Source organism: Oryctolagus cuniculus, chromosome 10 (assembly GCF_051225735.1).
Source record: "Oryctolagus cuniculus isolate XC-2025 breed Fujian yellow rabbit chromosome 10, ASM5122573v1, whole genome shotgun sequence".
NCBI classification, from domain to species: domain Eukaryota; kingdom Metazoa; phylum Chordata; class Mammalia; order Lagomorpha; family Leporidae; genus Oryctolagus; species Oryctolagus cuniculus.
The window spans coordinates 24104956-24127343 of record NC_142876.1 but is presented as its reverse complement, the minus strand read 5'-3'; the positions used below and the strand labels follow the sequence as shown (position 1 = coordinate 24127343).

At 38.4% G+C, this 22388-nt stretch overlaps 1 protein-coding gene across 1 annotated transcript in view; it reads left to right on the top strand.

The window, feature by feature from the left end:
• Positions 1-22388, top strand: part of LOC115333218 (legumin J-like) — a 68832-nt gene that overhangs the window by 16443 nt on the left and 30001 nt on the right. The window lies entirely within an intron of this gene.

Here is a 22388-nt window from a genome sequence, read left to right as displayed (position 1 = left end):
TGTACTGAATTCTCATCTTTTGTTTACAGCTTACTTTTATATTTCTTGAAAGCTCTGACCAAGTCTTGCATTTTCCTTTTCTAAATGTTTTAACTATCCTCCTCAAACTCTGGTAGGTTGGCTGCATTTTTCTTCCCCTGTCACTCATTTAACTTTTGTATTTCTTGTTTGTTTTTTTTTTTTTTAAGATTTTATTTATTTATTTGACAGGTAGTTATAGACAGTGAGAGGGAGAGACAGGGAGAAAGGTCTTCCTTCTGTTGGTTCACTCCCCAAATGGCCGCAACGGCCGGAGCTGTGCCAGTCTGAAGCCAGGAGCTTCTTCCAGGTCTCCCACATGGGTGCAGGGGCCCAAGGACTTGGGCCATCTTCTGCTGCTTTCCCAGGCCACAGCTGGATTGGAAGAGGAGCAGCCGGGACTAGAACCAGCACCCACATGGGAAGCCGGTGCCACAGGCGGAGGATTAGCCTACTGTGCTACAGTGTCAGCCCCAGTATTTCTTGTTTTAATGGTTGGGATAGTGCTCTTTTATCATATTAACCACGTAGAAGAGAAAATACATCTCAAGAAATGATAGATACCTGATTCTGTTTTATCTCCTTGCTGACAATTCATCTTATATTACTTTATATAATCAGGAAAAAGTAAACTGTTTTGTGTAGTAGTCTTAAATATTGATTGATAATTCTAAGCCTGGTTCTCCATCTAAATTTAAGATAATAGATACCATGTTCTTTACTTTGGAAATGTTTTGTAAATACTCTTTAAAAGTTTTAAGAAACACTTTGATTTTTTTAATTAAAAATTTTTAGAGCAATTTCAGGTTCATGGCAAAATCAAGAGGAGTTAACAGAGATTTCCCATATGCTTCCTGCTCCCACACTCTCAGCCTCCCCTGTTTTCAACATTTGTCACCAGAATCTTAGATTTATTAAAATGGAGGAAACTGGACTGACACATCATCATCACCCCAAATAGGGTTCAGTCTTGGTCATGTATCTCCAGTGGACTTGAACAAATGTAGAGATGACGTGGATCTCCATGTGTACTTTTACCAACTGAAAAATCCCGTGCTGTTCATTCATCTGTCCCCCATTCCCTGCAAATCTGTTTTGAAATGAGGTAAATTCAGATTGGGGAGAGTTATTTCCTTTTTGCTGTTATTCATTTGATTAGATCAGTAATTTTAAGTATTGAGGATGATGCAGTTTTCTGATACCTTGAGCCATCAAAACTCTAGGATTTCTGAATTTTTCAGTGTTTTACAGTCTATCAGATAATATAAGCCATTTTACAGATCTAGAACTAAATCTAGGAAAATCTCACTGGCTGATTCCATTTGTGCTGCTACAATATAATACCTAAGACTTGATAACTGATAAGGAGCAAAAAATTTTTTCTCACTTTTGAAGGCTGGGAAATCCAGTGTTAAGGTCCCAGCAAGCTCAGGTGTCTGGTGAGAGCTGCTTTGCGTCAAAATGGCTTCTTGATGCTATATCCTCCAGAGGGGAGGAGCCTTGTGTCCTCACATGACAGATGGGTGCATTAATCTACTTATGAGGGTAGAGGTCTCAGTCACCTAAATACCTCCCACCTCCTAATATTGTTGCATTAATTTTTCAGCACATGTATTTTGGGGGACCCATTCAGACCATTGCACTGGCTTTGTATTGTCTTGCTTCTTTGACCTGGTTTGGTGGCAACTGTACTAATTTGAGCCTAATTTAGAAACAAACTACCCAGTGATTTTAGAAAATGGAAGTTTAATATTAAAAAAAGTTTTAAGGCATGACAGAATATGTAAGGGAACTATATGTGGTACTCTAGAGTTAAGGGAGAGTATCTAGGGAAGGACAAACTTGGAAGAGATGGGGCTTATCTTTGGGTTCAGACCTTGTTGAAGGAGAGGGCTACAGTTCACTGGATGGCAAAGTTACTAGTTTGCCCACAGAGCTGCTCTTTAGTCACCAGGCAAGTAGGAAGCCACTCTCCATGGTAAAGGGAAGCTGCTAGTGGTGACTGAACATGCAGAGGGCAGGGGTGGGATGCCAGTGCTGGCAGAACCCCTTTAACATGAGGGGTCTATGTTGGGAGAGTCAGGGAGGTGACCAATAGCCAAGTCACTAAAGAGAGCAGTATATTTTGGGAATGTGGGGCAGAGCACTACCAGATGTGTTCATACCCACACATGTTACTCATGGTGTAACTATCAGAAAGCAGGACAAACCCTTCACGGTGAATTTGGACCTGAAGGATAAGGAATTGATAATTAGTGCAGAAGTTGATTAGGTTCTAGGAAGGTTTTGATGGGCAAAAACATCACAAGGTATAAAAGCATGTTGCCAGTCTGCCATCCCTCTTGTGCAATCCATAGCTTGCCACAAGCAAGAAATGTGGGTGTATAGGTAAGGTGGCAAAGATGTCAGGTTATACAGAAAACAAAAACAATGAGAAACCTGCAACCAATAATGGTATTTCAAAAATAATGAAAGCTTCATAAAAGAAAATAGTTCATGAACTAGAAATGTGGGACTACTCTAAGTATTCAGTAAGTATATGAATGGGATACTCTATCAAAATATCAGAGGTATAGAATGTTCTTTCATTAGTTTGCATCAGGATTGCCTTATTTCTGGAAGTAGAAAATTCCCTGCAATTGGAGTGCTTTGTTTCCTAGCATATTCTTGATTCACTTAATCACAACTTGCTTTTCCATGAAAGAATATGTCTTCCATGTGTTGTTCTTAATTTTGCTTTTCAAGGAAATCTTACATACTCAGTTTTCTTAACCAGGAAGATAATGGTCCATCCTTCAGGCTAAGTGTTCCTAGTTTCTGCATTATTTGCTGGGACAATTTTGTTTATTATTTTCTTGATGCTTTCCAGCTTTCTATTTTTATTTTGACGATATTGATTTATTTGAAAAACAGTTCAAGTGGATTTTAAGTATTTGGAGACCTTTTACTGGCTTTCCTTCCTTTTTTTTTTTTTTTAACATTTTTTGATTAGCATGTGATGCATGTATATTTTAATAGGATATCATACAATATTTCAGCACATGCATACAAACTGATCAAAACAGGCAAATTAGTATTGCCATGTCCTTATCTTTATGTTTAGAACCTACCAGCTCTTAATGTTTTTGATTTAGTTTTAAATGTGACAGCAGATGGCCAAGGTATATATAGAGTAGAATGGGGAAATTATAGAGGTTGATTATTTAATTTATTATTTGATTCAACTTAGGTTTGGCTCTTGGTAGTGTGCCAGATGAGAGGAAAGGAGTGGAGGGAGATGTAGAAGGAGAGGTGATGATAAATAAGTTGGCTTGATTCTATTGTAAGGAATGAAGTGATGGGAAAATGTGTATAAGTACATACACACACACACACACACACAGGCATAATCCATACATGTAAGTATTGTTTCAGAGAAATGAAGATGGGACATTGACAGAAGCACAGAAGATGGATCAGCTAAGGAGCCTGAGAAAAATCCAGAAAGATTTCACTCAAGACTTGCTACTTGAGTTGATCTAGAATAGTGTACTGAAGTTCATTACCAATGAAATTTGAAATTCAGTAGAAGAGTATTCTAGTTAGGAATTAATAGATGCAAAGTCCTGAGCAGTGAAAAGATCTGATGCAGAATTTATTGAATCAGAGGGCTGTGTTGTGTGTTGTGGTATGTGATGCATCAGGCCGATTTTTTGATTTTCATCATTAGCCATTCATTGTGGACAAGTGATTTGAACATGCTTGAATCTTTTCCCCAACTTAATTTTCATAGGAGATGCCCACAAATGCCCACAGTGGCCAAGCTGGGCAGCTGAATCTGATGGCCTGGAATTCAATACAGGTCTCCCAAGTGGACCCAACTACCAAAGCCATCACCTGCTGCCTTCCGTTGTCTGCTTTAGCAGGAAGCAGAATCAGGAGCCAGAACTAGGAACTGAACCCAGGTACTCCAGTGAGAGTGTCCTAACTGCTAGACTAGAATGCTCACTCCCCCTCATTTTTGATACCTACTTTGCAATTTTGAGCATTATATGAGGAAGGTCTGCCTGTCACATACTTGTATGATTTCAGGAAATAGTAGCTGATAACAGTGGTAATGTTTAGTTGGGGGGGGGTGGACTAGGAGTAAGCCATAAGGCTGCTTCTGCCCCTGTGTCTTCACATTTTCCACACTACAGCAAGAATAAGTTTTTATAAACATGTCAGATGATGTTTAACCTCTTCTCAAAATGTCCAGTGCCTTTCTGTCTCAGAGTAAAGTGTGAAGTGCCTACCATGGCCTGAAAACAGCCCTACGTGTTGTATCAAAATCTCTCAGATGCCTCACCCCAAAACAGGACATTGCCTACCACTCTGATTCAGCCACGTTGGTCTTGCAGTTCTCTAACCACACATACTTCGGCCTCCCAGAGCTTTGCCATACTTCCTCCAACTGGATGGTCTTTCCCCAAATATTTCATTACATATGCCCTCACTTCCCTTGGGTGTCTGCTGAAATGTCCTTTTACTAGGGGCCACCACCACTCCCCATACCATTGCTCTTTGCCCCCTTTGCTCCTTTATTTTGCTTAATTTTGAGGGTAGAGACTGTGTTTCATTCACACTGAATCCCCCACAGTTGGAATAGTGCCCTGTGGTAATATAAGTAAGTACTCCACAAATATTTGTTTGCTGAATAAGGGACTTGATATAAGCTAAAAATCTTGTCCTATAGGCAAAAGGAAAGGGATCAGTATTTTTGATGCAGTATAAAGTAGATATTAATTTTTTGTTAGTCCCTACATTGATTTGTGCTTGTAGAAGTAGAATTTGTTTTTCAGATACTAATCATTTTCCTTTTTTTCTAGTAGCCAGATCCTTAAAACCTAATACCTGGCATAATGGCATAATTCACTGTTAATAATTTCATTAGATAGGAATAAAGGATAGAATGCAGTGTGCTGTTTTTTTTTTCCTCAGAGAAAGAAGTGCTTTAAATTAGGTTTACCAGGATGTATTAATGTAAAATAAGTTACTTGAATACAGGGGTTCTTCAAAACCATCATGGAAAATACATATGAGAAATCTATGTATAGGTTTCAAAACATTTTGCACCAAAATCTGTCTTTTAATTCTCCATGAATTTCTTGAAGTATTTGTATATAGGTTTGAATATATATAAAAAATTATTTTAGAGGCTGGTGTTGTGGTACAGTGAGCTTGAGTACTGCTTGCAATGCTGGCATTCCATATGAGTGCTGGTTCGAGTCCTGGCTGCCTACTAAAGTGCCTGAGAAAGCAGCAGAAGATGGCCCAAGTGGTTGGGTACCCGCCACTAAGGTGGGAGACCGGAAGAAGCTGTTGGCTCCTGGCTTCTGCCTGGGCTATGGCCATTTGGGGAGTGAACCAGGTGATAGAAGATCTTTTTCTCTGTGTCTCTCCCTCTCTGTAACTCTGCTTTTCAGATAAAATAAATCTTTTAAGAAATTTGTTTTTCTTAAAAATTTATTTTCTTTGAAAGGCAGAGAGACAAAGATCTGACACCCACTGATTCGCTCCTCAAATAATCATAGCAACAGGCTGGGTCAGGCCAAAGCTAAGAGCTGAGAACTTAATCTGGGTCTCCCAAATGGGTGACAGGGACCCCACTACTTGTTTTTTTTTTTTTTTTTTTTTTTGACAGGCAGAGTGGACAATGAGAGAGAGAGACAGAGAGAAAGGTCTTCCTTTGCTGTTGGTTCACCCTCCAATGGCCACCGCGGCTGGCGCACTGTGGCCACCGCACTGTGCTGATCCGAAGCCAGGAGCTGGGTGCTTCTCCTGGTCTCCCATGCGGGTGCAGTGCCCAAGGATTTGGGCCATCCTCCACTGCACTCCTGGGCCATAGCAGAGAGCTGGCCTGTTAGAGGGGCAACCGGGACAGAATCCAGCACCCCAACTGGGACTAGAACCCGGTGTGCTGGTGCCACAGGGGGAGGATTAGCCTATTGAGCTATGGCACTGGCCAAGGGACCCAACTACTTGAGACATCACCAGCTGCCTTCCAGGGTGTGCATTAGCAGGAAACAGATCCAGGACTCAAGCTCAAGGGATGTGGATGTCTTATGTGACCTCTTACCCACTGTGCCAAATACCCACCACAGACTCGGGTATTATTATCATGTTAAGAGAGCTGTTGATTTGTTTTAGTTTACAGTAGTGTAAAATATTTAATGCATTGAACCATTTTCTTATTTTTTGGGGGATGAAAAATAAATGAACACAAAGTCCCAACTGGGAGGGAGTCCAGAAGCCCTGATGACGGTGAGGAACATCGTATGTGACTTGGCTCAGCCAGGGCTGGAATGAGTATGATCATGCCTCTGACAGAAACCACCCCTTTAAATCTCTTAAGGAATCAACAATCCTTCTATATAGATGCTTGGAGAAGCAAAGATTTCATTAAGAAATGGCCTTACTAATTATTTTAGTCAGAGCACCTTTTAAATCACTTATGTATTCAACACTTTTTTTAACACAAAAAATATTCAGAAGATTATTCCAAGTCAAGCAGAATTAATAGTCTATTAAAATGAGCAAAAGAGTGTCAACCAAACCTTAATAAAATGTTTTTATTAATAACTTTTTAAGAAAAATTTCATATGTACAACTTTAGGACTATAGTTATTCTTCCCACAATACTTGCCCTCCCACTGACACTCCCAGCCTTCTCCTCCCTCTCCCCTCCCCAGTACCATTTTCCATTAAGATTCACTTTCAATTAACTTTGTACACAGAAGACCAACTCTATACTAAGTAAATATTTCAACAATTTACACACACACACACACACACACACAGAACAAGTACCATAGTTAACTCTTGTAAATACAACTCATCAAGGACAGATGTCCTTCATGGGAAGTTCGTGCATAGTGACTCCTGTTGTTAATTTAACAATTAACACTCATATATGACCTCAGTGATCACTCGAGGCTCTTAACATGAGCTGCCTAGGCTATGGAAGCCTCTTGAGCGCACAAACTCAGTCAGTATTTGGACAAGGCCATAAGCAAAATGGAGGTTCTCACCTCTCTTTAGAGAAAAGTGCCTCCTTCTTTGATGGTCACTTCTTTCCACAGGAGTCTCACTAACAGAGATCCTTCATGTAGAGCATTTTTTGCCACAGTGTCTTGGCTTTCCATGCCTGAAATGCTATCATGGGCTTTTCAGGCAGACCAGGAAGACTTAAGGGCTGATTCTGAGGTCAGAGTGTTACTTAAAGCAGTTGTCATTCTATGAGTCTGCTGTGTGACCTGCTTCCCATGTTGGAACATTCTCTCCTTTTTAATTCTATTATAATTACCCAACACTTGATCCTATTTATATGGTCACTGTAACACTTAATCCTATCTATATGTTCACTTTAACACTTAATATGATCACTTTAACACTTAAGATGACATTTTTATCACCCAGCTTAATGGGTTTTGGAGTCCCATGGCAAGTTTTTAAACCCTTAGAAGTTAGTCCTTAGGAATATATGCAGAACTATACAGCTTTACAAACTTCCTCCTCCCTCTCTTATTCCCACTCTTATTTCTTACTGAGATCCATCTTGAATTGACTTTATATATGATTAACTAAAAATAAAAATAAAACTGCCCCTCAACAGACAAGACAATGGCAACTCAGGTCATCCCTTCTCAAAGTGTCAGTTTCACTTCTGCCAATTTCTTTTTAGGTGCCCTATTCATTCTTGCAGATCAGGGAGAACTTAAGGTATTTGTCCTTTTGGGACTGGCTTACTTCACTAAGTGTGATGTTTCCCAGGTTCATACCTTTTGTTGCAAATGACCGGATTTCATTTTTTTTTACTGTAGTGTAGTATTCCATAATGTACATATCCCACAATTTCTTCATCCAGTCTTCAGTTGATGGGCATTTAGGTTGGTTCCATGTCTTAGCTATTGTGAATTGAGCTGCAGTGAACATGGGGGTGCAGGTAACTCTTTTATTTACTGATTTCATTTCCCTTGGGTAAAATCCCAGTGGGATGGCTGGGTCAAATTGTAGCTTTATATCCAGATTTCTAAGGTATCTCCATACAGTCTTCCATAGTGGCTTTACCAGTTTACATTCCCACCAACAGTGGATTAGGGTACCCTTTTCCCCACATCCTCACCAGCATTTGTTGCTTGTTGATTTCTGTATGAAATCCATTCTAACTGGGGTGAGGTGAAACTTCATTGTGATTTTGATTTGTGTTTCCCTGACAGCTAGTGATCCTTAACATTTTTGCATGTATCTGTTGACCATTTGGACTTCCCTTTGAGAAATGTCTGTTTAAGTTTTTTGCCCATGTCTTAAATGGGTTGTTTGTTTTGTTGTTGTAGAGTTTCTTGATCTCTTTGCATTTATTCTGGTTATAATCCTTTCTTTGTTACATAGTTGGCAAATAATTTCTTCTATTCTGTCAATTGCCTCTTCATTTTCCTGAGTGTTCCTTTTACAGTGTAGAAACTTCTCAATTTGATGTAATCCCCTTTGTTAATTTTGGATTTGACTGCCTGTGCCTCTGGGGTCTTTTCCAAGAAACTTGCATATGCCAATGTCTTGCAGGGTTTCCTCAATGTTCTCTAATAATTTGATGGTATCAGGTCATAGATTTTTTTTTAAACTTTTATCTAATAAATATAAATTTCCAAAGTACCCCTTTTGAATTATAGTGGCTTTTCCCTCCTATAACCTCCCACCCACCTGCAACCATCCCATCTCCCACTCCTTTTCCCATCCCATTCTTCATTACGATTCATTTTCAATTATCTTTATAAACAGAAGATCAACTTAGTGTATATTAAGTAAAGATTTCAACAGACTGCACCCAAAAAGACACACAAAGTATAGAGTACTGTTTGGGTAGTAGTTTTACCGTTAATTTGCATAGTACAACACATTAAGGACAGAGGTCCTACATGGGGAACAGGTATACAGTGACTCCTATTGTTGATTTAACAATTGACACTCTTATTTATGATGTCAGTAATCACTCAAGGCTCTTGTCATGAGCTGCCAAGGCTATGGAGGCCTCTTGAGTTCACCAACTCCAATCTTTTTTAAACAAGGCTATATTCAAAGTGGAAGCTCTCTCCTCCCTTCAGAGAAAGGCAGCACCTTCTTTGATGGCCCGTTCTTCCTGCTGGGATCCCACTCACAGAGATCTTTCATTTAGGTCATTTTTTTTTTTTTTTTGCCAGAGTGTCTTGGCTTTCCATACCTGCGAAACTCTCATGGGCTTTTTAGCCAGATCTGAATGCCTTAAGGGCTGATTCTGAGGACAGAATGCTATTTAGGGCATTTGCCATTCCATGAGTCTGCTGTGTATCCTGCTTCCCATGTAGTATCATTCTCTTTTTTAATTCTATCAATTATTATTTGCAGACACTGGTATTATTTATGTAATCATTTTAACACTTAATCCTATCTTTTTGATCATTTATGAACTTAAACTGATCATTTTAACAAGTAAGATGGCATTGGTACATGCCACATTGATGGGATTGAATTGGAATCCCCTGGCACATTTCTAGCTCTACAATTAGGGGTAAGTCCAAGTGAGCGTGTGCCAAACTACATCTCCTCCCTCTCTTATTCCCACACTTATATTTAACAGGGATCACTTTTTAGTTAAATTTAAACACCTAAGAATAATTGTATGTTAATTAAAGAGTTCAACCAATGAGAAGAACAAAAAAATACGAAAGGGAATAAAATAGTAAGTTATAAGTTATTCCTCAAAAGTCAGGACAAGGGCTGATCAAGACATTGTTTCTCATAGTGTCCTTTTCACTTCAACAGGTTTCCTTTTAGGTGCTCAGTTAGTTGTCACTGATCGGGGAGAACATATGATATTTTTCCCCTTTGGGACTGGCTTATTTCACTCAGCATGATCTTTTCCAGATTCCTCCATTTTGTTGCAAATGACCGGATTTCATTTTTTTTTTTTTTTACGGCTGTATTGTATTCCATAGAGTACATATCCTATAATTTCTTTATCCAGTCTTCTGTTGATGGGCATTTAGGTTGATTCCAGGTCTTAGCTATTGTGAATTGAGCTGCAATAAACATTGAGGTGCAGACTGCTCTTTCATTTGCCAATTTAATTTCCTTTGGGTAAATGCCAAGGAATGGTATGGTAGGGCTATATTCAGGTTTCTGAGCAATCTCCCAACTGACTTCCATAGTGGCTTTACCAGTTTGCATTCCCACCAAAAGTAGATTAGTGTCTCTTTTTCCCTACATCCTCACCAGCATCTGTTGTTAGCTGATTTCTTTTTTTTTAAGATTTATTTATTTATTTGAAAGTCAGAGTTACACAGAGAGAGGAGAGGTAGAAAGAAAGAGAGGTCTTCCATCCGCTGGTTCACTCCCCAATTGGCCGCAACAGCCGGAACTGTGCCAATCTGAAGCAAGGAGCTTCTTCCCAGTCTCCCATGTCGGTGTAGGGGCCCAAGGACTTGCACCATTCTTTACTGTTCTCCCAGGCCATAGCTGAGAGCTGGATGGGAAGTAGAGCAGCTGGGTCTTGAACCAGCGCCCATATGGGATGCCAGTGCTTCAGGTCAGGGTGTTAACCCGCTGAGCCACAGCGCTGGCCCCGTTAGTTGATTTCTGTATGTGAGCCATTATAACTAGGGTGAGGTGAAACCTCATTGTGGTTTTGATTTGCATTTCCCTGATGGCTAGTGATCCTGAACATTTTTTCATGTGTCTGTTGGCCATTTGGATTTCCTCTTTTGAAAAATGTCTATTGAGGTCCTTGGTCCATCTCTTAAGTGGGCTGTTTGTTTTGTTGTTGTGGGGTTTCTTTATCTCTCTGTAGATTCTGGTTATTAATCCTTTATCGGTTGCATAGTTTGCAAATATTTTTTCCAGTTCTGTTGGTTGCCTCTTCACTTTACTGACTGTTTCTCTTGCAGTACAGAAACTTCTCAATTTGATGTAATCCCAATTGTTAATTTTGGCTTTGACTGCCTGTGCCTGTGGGGTCTTTTCCAAGAAGTCTTTGCCTGTGCCTGTATCTTGCGGTGTTTCTCCGATGTTCTCTAATAATTTGATGGTGTCAGGTCGTAGATTTAGATCTTTAATCCATATTAAGTGGATTTTTGCATAAGGTGTAAAGTAGGGATCTTGCTTCATGCTTCTGCACGTGGAAATCCAGTTTTCCCAGCACCATTTGTTGAATAGATTGTCCTTGCTCCAGGAATTGGTTTTAGATCCTTGATCAAATATAAGTTGGCTGTAGATGTTTGGGTTGATTTCTGGTGTTTCAATTCTGTTCCATTGGTCTATCCATCTGTTTCTGTACCAGTACCATGCTGTTTTGATTACAACTGCCCTGTAGTGTGTCCTGAAATCTGGTATTGTGATGCCTCCAGCTTTGTTTTTGTTGTACAAGATTGCTTTAGCTATTCGAGGTCTCTTTTGCCTCCATATGAATTTCAGCATCATTTTTTCTAGATCTGAGAAGAATGTCTTTGGTATCTTGATTGGGATTGCATTGAATCTATAAATTGCTTTTGGGAAAAAGGACATTTTGATGATATTGAGTCTTCCAATCCATGAGCATGGAAGATTTTTCCATTTTTTGGTATCCTCTTCTATTTCTTCTTTTAAGGTTTTGTAATTCTCATTGTAGAGATCTTTGATGTTCTTGATTAAGTTTATTCCAAGGTATTTGATTGTTTTTGTGGCTATTGTGAATGGGATTGATCTTAGCAGTTCTTTCTCAGCTGTGGCATTGCCTGTGTATACAAAGGCTGTTGATTTTTGTGCATTGATTTTATATCCTGCTACTTTTCCAAACTCTTCTATGAGTTCCAATAGTCTCTTAGTAGAGTTCTGGATCCCCTAAATAAAGAATCATATCATCTTCAAAGAGGGATAGCTTGACTTCTTCCTTCCCAATTCGTATCCCTTCAATTTCTTTTTCTTGCCTGATGGCTCTGGCTAAAACTTCCAGTATTATATTGAATAGCAATGGTGAGAGTGGGCATCCCTGTCTGGTACCAGATCTCAGTGGAAATGCTTCCAACTTTTCCCCATTCAAGAGGATGCTGCCCGTGAGTTTTTCATAAATTGCTTGATTATATTGAGGAATGTTCCTTCTATACCCAGTTTGCTTAGAGTTTTCATCATGAAAGGGTGTTGTATTTTATCAAATGCTTTCTCTGCGTCTATTGAGATAATCATATGGTTTTTCTTCTGCAGTTTGTTAATGTGGTGTATCATATTGATTGATTTGTGAACGTTGAACCATCCCTGCATACCAGGGATAAATCCCATTTGGTGTGGTTGGATGATCTTTCTGATGTGTTGTTGCATTATATTGGCCAGAATTTTATTGAGGATTTTTGCGTCTTTGTTCATCAGGGATATTGGTCTGTAATTCTCTTTCAATGAGCATCTTTTTCAGGTTTAGGAATTAAGGTGATGCTGGCTTCATAGAAAGAATTTTGAGGATTCCATCTTTTTCAATTGTTCTGAATAGTTTGAGAAGAATTGGAGTCAGTTCTTCTTTAAATAGCTGGTAGAATTCAGCAGTGAATCCATCTGGTCCTGGGCTTTTCTTTGTTGGGAGGGTCTTTTTTATTTTTATTTTTTAACTTTTATTTAATGAATATAAATTTCCAAAGTACAGCTTATGGATTACAATGTCTCCCCCCCATAACTTCCCTCCCACCCGCAACCCTCCCCTTTCCCGCTCCCTCTCCCCTTTCATTCACATCAAGATTCATTTTCAATTCATTGGGAGGGTCTTTATTACTGATTAAATTTATGTCTCAGTTATGGGTCTGTTTAGGTTTTCTATGTCTTCATGGTTCCATTTTGGTAGGTTGTGTGTGTCCAGGAATCTATCCATTTCTGATAGATTTCCCTGTTTGCTGGCATACAACTCTTTGTAGTAATTTCTGATGACTCTTTATTTCTGTGGTGTCTGTTGTTACATTCCCTTTTTCATCTCTGATTTTATTGATTCGGGTCTTTTCTCCTCCTTTTTTAGTTAGTCGGGCCAATGGTGTGTCAATTTTGTTTATTTTTTCAAAAAACCAGCTCTTAATTTTGCTGATCTTTTGTAATGTTTTTTTGGATTCAATTCTGTTGATTTCTTCTCTAATTTTAATTATTTCTCTTCTCCTACTAGTTTTGGGTCTGGTTTTCTGCAGTTTTTCTAGATCCTTGAGATGCATTGAAAGCTAATTTGCTTGGTGCCTTTCCAATTTCTTAATGTAGGCACCTATTGCTATAAACTTTCCTCTTAACACTGCTTTTGCTGTATCCCATAAATTTTGATATGTTGTGTTGTTATCTTCATTTACTTCCAGAAAGTTTTTGATTTCTCTTTTGATTTCTTCTATGACCCAGTGTTCATTCAAGAGCATGTTGTTTAGTCTCCATGTGTTCACATATGCTCTAGGGATTCCTGATTTGCTAATTTCCAGCTTCATTCCATTGTGGACTGAGAAGATGCATGGTATGATTTCAGTTGTTTTGAATTTGCTGAGACTTGCTTTATGGCCTAGTATGTTGTCAATCCTAGAGTAGGTTCCATGTACTGCTGAGAAGAATGTGTATTCTTCAAGTGTAGGATTGAAAGTTCTATAGATATCTGTTAGATCCATTTGGTCTATAGTGTCGATTAAATCTGCTGTTTCCTTGTTGATCTTCTGTCTGATTGATCTGCCTATTGCTGAAAGTGGAGTGTTGAAGTCCCCCAATACTATTCTATTGGAGTCTAAGTCTCCCTCTAAGTTCCTTAACATATCTTTTAAATAACCCAGTGCCCTGTAATTAGGTGCATATACATTTATAATAGTTACATCTTCCTGTTGAATTGATCCCTTAATCATTATATAGTTCCCCCTCTTTGTCTCTCTTAACAGTTTTTGTGTTAAAGTTTATTTTGTCTGATATTAATATGGCTATACCTGCTTTTTTTTTTTCATTTATGTTGGCATGGAATATCTTTTTCCAACCTTTCACTTTCAGTCTGTGTGCATCTTTGTTGGTGAGGTGTGTTTCTTGTAGGCAGCAAATAGATGGGTTTTGTTTTTTAATCCATTCAGTCAGTCTTTGTCTTTTAACTGAAGAGTTGAGGCCATTCACATTCAAGGTGACTATTGATGAGTAACAACTTTGCCCTGCCATTTTTCCAAATATATTAGTATTTTTTACTTTGAATTTCCTTTGAACTTTTACTGGGAGCTTTCCATCCTTTACTTTCTTTTGTAGTGATGACCGTGTTTCTGTGTTTCTATGTGTGGCACAGCATTAACCATTTTCTGTAGGGCCAGGCAGGTGGTAACAAATTCTTTCAATTTCTCTTTTTTATGGAAGGTTTTTATTTCACCTTCATTCATAAATGAAAGCTTTGCAGGCTATAGTATTCGGATTGAAAGTTCTTTTCTCTTAAGACTTGGGATATATCTTGCCATTCTCTTTTAGCCTCTAGGGTTTCTGATGAAAAGTCTGCTGAGAGTCTAGTTGGAGATCCTCTGAAAGTAATCTGGCTTTTTTCTCATGCACATTTTAGAATTTTTTCTTTGTTTTACTCTGGAGAGCTTGACAACAAAATGTGTCATGATGAAGATCTTTGTCATGTCTGTTAGGAGTTCTATGTCCTTCATGTACTTGGATTCCTTTCTCTCTCCTAATTAGGGGAGTTTTCTGTTATTATTTCATTAAAAGGGCCTTCTTTTTTTTATTTTTTAAACTTTTATTTAATGCATATAAATTTCCAAAGTACGACTTATGGATTACAATGGCTTCCCCCCCAATACCGTCCCTCCCACCCACAACCCTCCCCTTTCCCACTCCCTCTCCCCTTCCATTCACATCAAGATTCATTTTTGATTATCTTAATATACAGAAGATCAGCTTAGTATACATCAAGTATGGATTTCAACAGTTTGCTCCCACACAGAAACATAAAGTGAAAAATAATAGATGATTTTTTTTTAAATGATGATGAAATCAGATCAGACCTATTGTCATGTTTAATCCCAGTGAGAGTCAAGTTGGGAATTGATAATTTCTTTTTTTTTTTTTTTTTTTTTTACAGAGGATCAGTTTACTATGCAATAAGTAAGGATTTCAACAGTTTGCACTAAAAGGGCCTTCTAATTCTGTCTTTCCACACCTTCATGAACTCCTAGAACCCGTATTTCGGATCGTTTGGTAGTATCCTGTAGATTCCCAACAGTGGTTTTTAGTTTACTATTTTCCTCTTCTTATTCTTGGTTTGACTATATAATTACTTGTGCTTTATCTTCTAGGTCAGATATTCTTTCTTCTGTACCACCCATTCTTTTGTTGAGGCTTGCCACTCCATTTTTTACTTGTTCTATTGAATTCTTCATTTTATTTTGAATTCTCTTTAAGATCTCAATCTCATGGGAGAAATTTTCTCTCATATCATGTACAGAATTTAGTAGTTCATGCATTTGCTTCTGATTACTTCTGTGTAATCTTATGATCCATGTTTTCAATTTCATTTCTGGCATTTCTTCAATCTCTTCATCTTTACAATCTAGTATTGAAGTGTTTTGTTCTTTTGCGGGTGTCATGTTGTCTTTCTTATTCTTGTTTCTTGAACTGGTGAGATTTTTATTCAGCATTTGTAGAGATACTCATTGGTTTATTCTTTTTTTTTTTTCTGCTGTGGCAGCTTTTATCTGTGTAATATGCCTCTGTAGATATGTGGAGTGATTTCAGTGAATATTTAGAGGCATGTGGTGGATGTGGCCAGGGAGCTCTGTTCAGTTCTTCAGGATGAAAGGCATATCTGAGGTGACACACCCAGGTTTGGCTTGGTAAATCAATCTCTCTCTCTCCCTCTCTCTCTCTCTCTCTCTCTCTCTCTTTATTTAATGATTTATTCTTCTCAGCTGAGCTCTTCTCAAAAAACAGGGCCTGAGCCCTAGCCCCAGTGGGTGTAATATTCATTTGCTCTGTCTCAAGGAGCACACAAAGGATTTGTTTGGTCTTCAGTGTAAGCTCAAATTCTCCGGCAATGCTCCTTACTAGGTAACTAGAAAACCCTGAGCATGTGGAGTTTCCCACAGTGACTGCCCAAAGTCCTCCCACCCAGCCTCAGTGTTTTTTTTTTTTCCACAGTTCTGACACACAAGCCTCCCACAGTCATGAGCACTCAGCTCCCTGTTAGTTCTACCCACCAGAGTCAGGAGTTTCCACTTGGCTGATTGCTGGGCGCAAGTGCAAGTGGTATGGGCTGCCACAGTCAGGTCTCACCTCTCTCTCCCACGTGGGTGTGGAAGCTCTCAGCTGCTCGAGTCCTGAGCCATGGACATCCGCACCCTCCATGTAGGTCTACTGTGTCCCTCTAACTTGCATAGAATTTCCTTTGCCATTTTCTCCCTAACTCTTTCCTGAGAGTGCACTCTTTTTTTAAGCTAACATCTCTTAGACCAGAGCAGTAGTCTCCCTCCCTACTCCGCCATCTTGGAACTTCCAGTAAAATGTTTTTTAAAAAGCTGTTAGATGAAAGAAATGAACAAATTTTACCAGTTGTCCCCAGATTTCTGTAGCTCTTCTCTTTGTGTGTCTCTTTGTGCGTATGCATTGTTTTATGGGTTAGATTTCTTAGGAAGGTTTAAGATTTGAATAGCATTCTTATTCTTGTATTGGCTAGGGTATCTAGGGCATGTTGAAACTCTGGGGTTTGATTTCTAAAATGGAGCTAATTGGACTTAACTCACACAGTTGTAAAGCTTGAGTAATTCCAGCGAAGTGCTTGTCTAGCACAGTTCCTGGCACAAAGTGAGCTGTGTTAGCCATTACTCACAGGCAGAATTATGCTAGTAGGCGGTGTCAGGATTTCAGCTGATTATGACTGCTAGCTGATACCCAGCTGCCTATTTTGCAATACATATTTGTAGAACTAGTCATAGGTCTGTGTTAATGAGAGCTGTTAAACTTCCTCCCCACCACCACTGGAGGGCACCTTTCTCCATTCTGTTAATTAGATGATTCTTTAGACTTAAGACCCTGGCTCCAATTCTTTTCCCCTACCTTGAGAGTGCTTCGGCCCCAGGATTCCTTTTGGATACTGTTAAACTTATATTATAGGAGGCCTCTTCTTTTTTTAAAATTTTTTTGACAGGCAGAGTTAGACAGTGAGAGAGAGAGAGAGACAGAGAGAAAGGTCTTCCTTTTTCTGTTGGTTCACCCCACAAATGGCCACTACGGTTGGTGCGCTGTGGCTGGTGCGCTGCGCTGATTCAAAGCCAGGAGCCAGGTGCTTCCTCCTGGTCTCCCATGCGGATGCAGGGCCCAAGGACCGCCTCTTCTTGGTTATCCTCCTCACACTCACATAATGGAAGGATGTTTGAACCTTAGCACATGCATTTGTCAGTAAAAGGGGTGGCCCTTGAGAATGTAGGGTGTATAATTGGCTTTGAATCTTCAGTCTAAGGGTAGTGGTCCATGGGATACACACTTATTATTTCTTATGCTGAGGCCTCCTCCTGGATACACATATTTCAAGTAAATTCAGTTAATAGACTAAACCAGTGATGTAGCCTCTCCAACATCTCTATTTTAAGTCAAAGACAAAAGAGAAGATGTGGTGTGGGGAAAGAGAAAGAAAGAGACCGAAAAAGGGCTGAAATCCAAACTTTGATATTGTCATTATATTAAACAGATATCGAATTGTAATACTAGAGCTGGACTCCTTGCAGCCCATTTTTAGGTTCTGAAATGCAGCATGCTCTGACCCATGATCTCAAGTAAGATGATAACAGTACAAACTCTTAGCAACAAATATGTGCTAAGGTCTTTCCTGCCAATGGAAGGAAGACTTCGCTTGTCAAGGATGAGCCAAAGTCTCCATGTTTAGCAGATGAAAGTAACCCAGATATCTGATTCTATAATTTGAACAGCATCTTGTTTCAGGACTACACATTCTGATACTGGAAGAAAAGTAGGGGCAATGTAGGAATGCTTTTGATATTGTCAGAATCCAAATGAAGATTGAAATTAAAACACCACTAGTGAGTTTTCCAAAAGTGTTTGGTTTAATTCAAAGTGGTTAACCACTGTTTTTTCTGAAACTGTATTATTAGCCTTCTAGTGGAAATTAACCATCCCTGTAGTAAAGTGAGATCCACCCTGCCTGGATGAGAAGCCAGTAAATGATGACTAATTGATTCTAACCACAAGCTTTTCTAAATGACGACAGGTCTTGAATCTAGGAGTAGGAAGAAGTAAGATCTGACTGCTGGAGTAGGAATAGGCAAATTATAGCCCACAGGCTGCATCTAGCTTTGCTGCCATTGTTTGGTATATCCTGCCAGCTAAGGCTGTTTTACATTTTTAAATGGCTAAAAAAAAAAAGGAATAATACCTTATGACATAAGATTTATATCAATTTAAAACTTTAGTGTCCATAAAGAAAGTTATATTGGAACATTCATTCAATTAAGTTTTTTCTTTTTTTTTTTTTCCGGATTTATTTGAAAGGCAGAGTTACAGAAAGAGTGAGAGACAGAGAGATTCTTTATCCCCTGGTTCTTTTCCCAAATGACTGCAATGGATTGGGCTGGTTAAGCCTGAAGCCAGGATTCTGAAATTTTATCTAGGTCTCTACATGGGTGATAGGAGATAAAGCACTTAGGCCATCACCTGCTGCCTTCCCAGACACATTAGCAGGAAGCTTGATCGGAAATGGAGTCTCCAGGTTTTAAACTGGTGCTCATATGGGATGTTAGTATTGCAGGTGGCAACTTAACCCTCTGTGCCACAATGCTGGTCTCCATTTAAGTATTTTCTTTTTTTTTCTTTGTAATTGATTTATTTGGGTATATGTTAGTATACATTAAAACATGCGTATTAAAGGTATATAGGAAGCAGCCGCATAGGAAACCAAAGAGTGAAGAGACAACAAACAGAGTGGAAGAAAATATTTGCACACTATGCATCTGATAGAAGATTAATACCCAGACAAAAGACAAATATCATAAATATCATATAATTTTCCTGATCTGTGGCTACTAATAGGGAACAAAAAATATAATGTACAATTATTTATATTGCAATCTATATAAAATTATACTTGTGCATAAACTGTTGAGAATAAATGACTTAGTCTTAATGAACTTTATTATTTTATAATCACACACGAAAATTTAGATGTTACATTGTCATCACTCATATTTCATTGAAAGAAATTATGAATGACTAATTGACAAAAAAGCTGTATATGGGTGAAATGGTCATTTATACATTCAATTATTGTTTGTAGCTGTTGTCTATATTTTTTTGTTGTTTTTGCTTTTTTTTTAACTTTTATTTTATGAATATAAATTTCCAAAGTACAGAATATGGATTACAATGGCTTCCCCCCCATAACGTCCCTCCCACCCGCAACCCTCCCCTTTCCCACTCCCTCTCCCCTTCCATTCACATCAAGATTCGTTTTTGTTTCTCTTTATACACAGAAGATCAGTTTAGCATACATTAAGTAAAGATTTCAACAGTTTGCTCCCACACAGAAACATAAAGTGAAAAATACTGTTTGAGTACTAGTTATAGCATTAAATCTCAATGTACAGCACACTAAGGACAAAGATCCTACATGAGGAGTAAGTGCACAGTGACTCCTGTTGTTGACTTAACAAATTGACACTCTTGTTTATGGCATCAGTAATCACCCTAGGCTCTTGTCATGAGCTGCCAAGGCTATGGAAGCCCCCTGAGTTCACTGACTCTGATCATATTTAGACAAGGCCATGGTCAAAGTGGAAGTTCTCTCCTCCCTTCAGAGAAAGGTACCTCCTTCTTAAATGACCCATTCTTTCCACTGGGATCTCACTCACGGAGATCTTTCATTTAGGGTTTTTTTTTTCCCCCAGAGTGTCTTGGCTTTCCATGCCTGAAATACTCTCATGGGCATTTCAGCCAGATCCGCATGCCTTAAGGGCTGATTATGAGGCCAGAGTGCTGTTAAGACATTTGCCATTCTATGGGTCTGCTGTGTATCTCACTTCCCATGTTGGACCATTCTCTCCCTTTTTGATTCTATCAGCTAGTATTTGCAGACACTATTCTTGTTTATATGATCCCTTTGGTTCTTAGTCCTATCATTATGATCAATTGTGAACAGAAATTGATCACTGGGACTAGTGAGATGGCATTGGTACATGCCACCTTGATGGGATTGAATTAGAATCCCCTGGTATGTTTCTAACTCTACCGTTTGAGGCAAGTCAGCTTGAGCATGTCCCGAATTGCACATCTCTTCCCTCTCTTATTCCCACTCTTACATTTACAGCGATCACTTTTCAGTTAATTTTCAGCACTTGAGAAGAATTGTGTATTGATTACAGTATTCAACAAAAGTATTAAGTAGAACAAACAAAAAAATACTAAGAGGGATAACATATCAAGTTGCTCATCAACAGTCAGGGTGAGGGCTGATCAAGTCACCGTTTCTCATAGTGTTCATTTCACTTTAACAGGTTTCCTTTTTGGTGCTCAGTTAGTTGTCACCTATCAAGGAGAACAAGTGGTATTTGTCCTTTGGGATTGGTTTATTTCACTCAACATGATGTTTTCCAAATTCCTAACAGGGATCACTTTTCAGTTAAAATTTAAACACCTAAGAACAATTGTGTGTTAATTACAGAGTTCAACCAATGGTACTAGAACAAAAAAAATACTAAAATGGATAAAGTATTACATTGTACATCAACCGTCAGGACAAGAGCTGATCTAAGTATTTTCTATGGCTGATTTCTCACTACCTTTGGCAGTTACTATGGTGCTTTTGTCACTTTCTGCTGCTGTGCACATCCCTGTACCGTGACTAAATTTTTTTTTTATTGCTAGTATATATCTATGAAGTCAAAACAAGAAGGGGATCGTGAACTTCAAATGTCATATTTTAGGCACAGTGGTAGATTATTTTGTTATTGAATTATATGTCAAAACATTCTGTTTGTTATGTGATGACACCAAAGCTGTGCTGAAAGAATACAATATACATTAACATTACTGGCTAGGGTTTTATTACAGTGTTCTCAAATTACAGGAAAGCAATGGTCAAATTAGAAAATTTAAAATTATCACTGTGAAATTTCTTCACAAAAATGTATTGAAGTGAGGCTGAAAGCACAATATGTTTTGGGTAGCTGACTTGTTAACCAAGTAAGGAAATCTTGTTTATTGGTGATGGATTACTTAAACCATGGTTAATTGAAGCAACTGAAGGAACATGTGCAGAGAAAATAAACTTGTTTAAAACTGTTAGCCTTTTGGGGAAAATAATTGGTCAAAGAGTTGAAGACATTGAAAGTTACATCAATAGTCAATTAAAAAGCAGGCTGAAGAATTTCAATGGTTTTTTTTTCTTGATGTGCCAACAGGTGTTGCTTATATTGATCAGTTTTTTTTTCATTTCAGAAGTAAGTGCCAAGTTTATAGTGTCAGAGAATTACATCTATAAATAGTGTATGTATAATAATTATGAAGGAACTATTTTTAAAAAGTTGATAAAAAATTAATCAGAAAACCTGAGATGGAATCTGCTAAGGTGTAGCTAATAGTGGTACAAATATGTGTGAAACAGGAAGAACTTGCTGGACAAATTTACAAATCTTGTGAAAATGTACACTATGGTATTTTCATTAGCAGGTGCTTTGCAGAAAATATTTGAGTCTACCAAGTGTTACTAAACCAGCAGCATCAACAGTGAACTTTCATTTGCTCTTTTGGACTTAGCCACTATCAGTTCTGTGAATTTTTTTGGGTCAGAAATAGAAGCTGAATCTTCTCTTGTCTGACCACACAGGAGTTTGACAGCTTAGCAGTGGTAAAGTTTTATTGTGATTTTTGAGCTTAGGGCAAAAGTGACATTTTTTTCTGAATAAGAATAACCAGCCTCAACCAATATAGAACACTGAATGGCTTTGAAAATTAACTTTTGAGAAAGACTTCATAACATTTTTAAATGATATTCAAGCTGAAGTTACAAGGTGAAGCAACAAATGAAAATCTTGCACTGTGGTAAAGTCATCTTTGATGACAGCTAGTATTTGAATCACAACTAACAGAAACAGTTCCCATGCTTCCTAATGTTAAAAGAAGTGAATTCTCCATTCACATACAACTTGCCAAGGCTATGTTTTCTAAGATACAATTACAGTTTCAACAGCACTTTTGGATCTCAATTCAAATACAAGGAAGATTTCCATATGTAAAAATACATTTAACTATGCAATTCAGGAGCTTTCATTTACCTTCAATTGGAGGTGATTAAGATGATGACATACTAAAAAGCAAATACCAAAAAAGGAATCCAATAGAAATCTATGAATACTTTCAAATGGTAAATG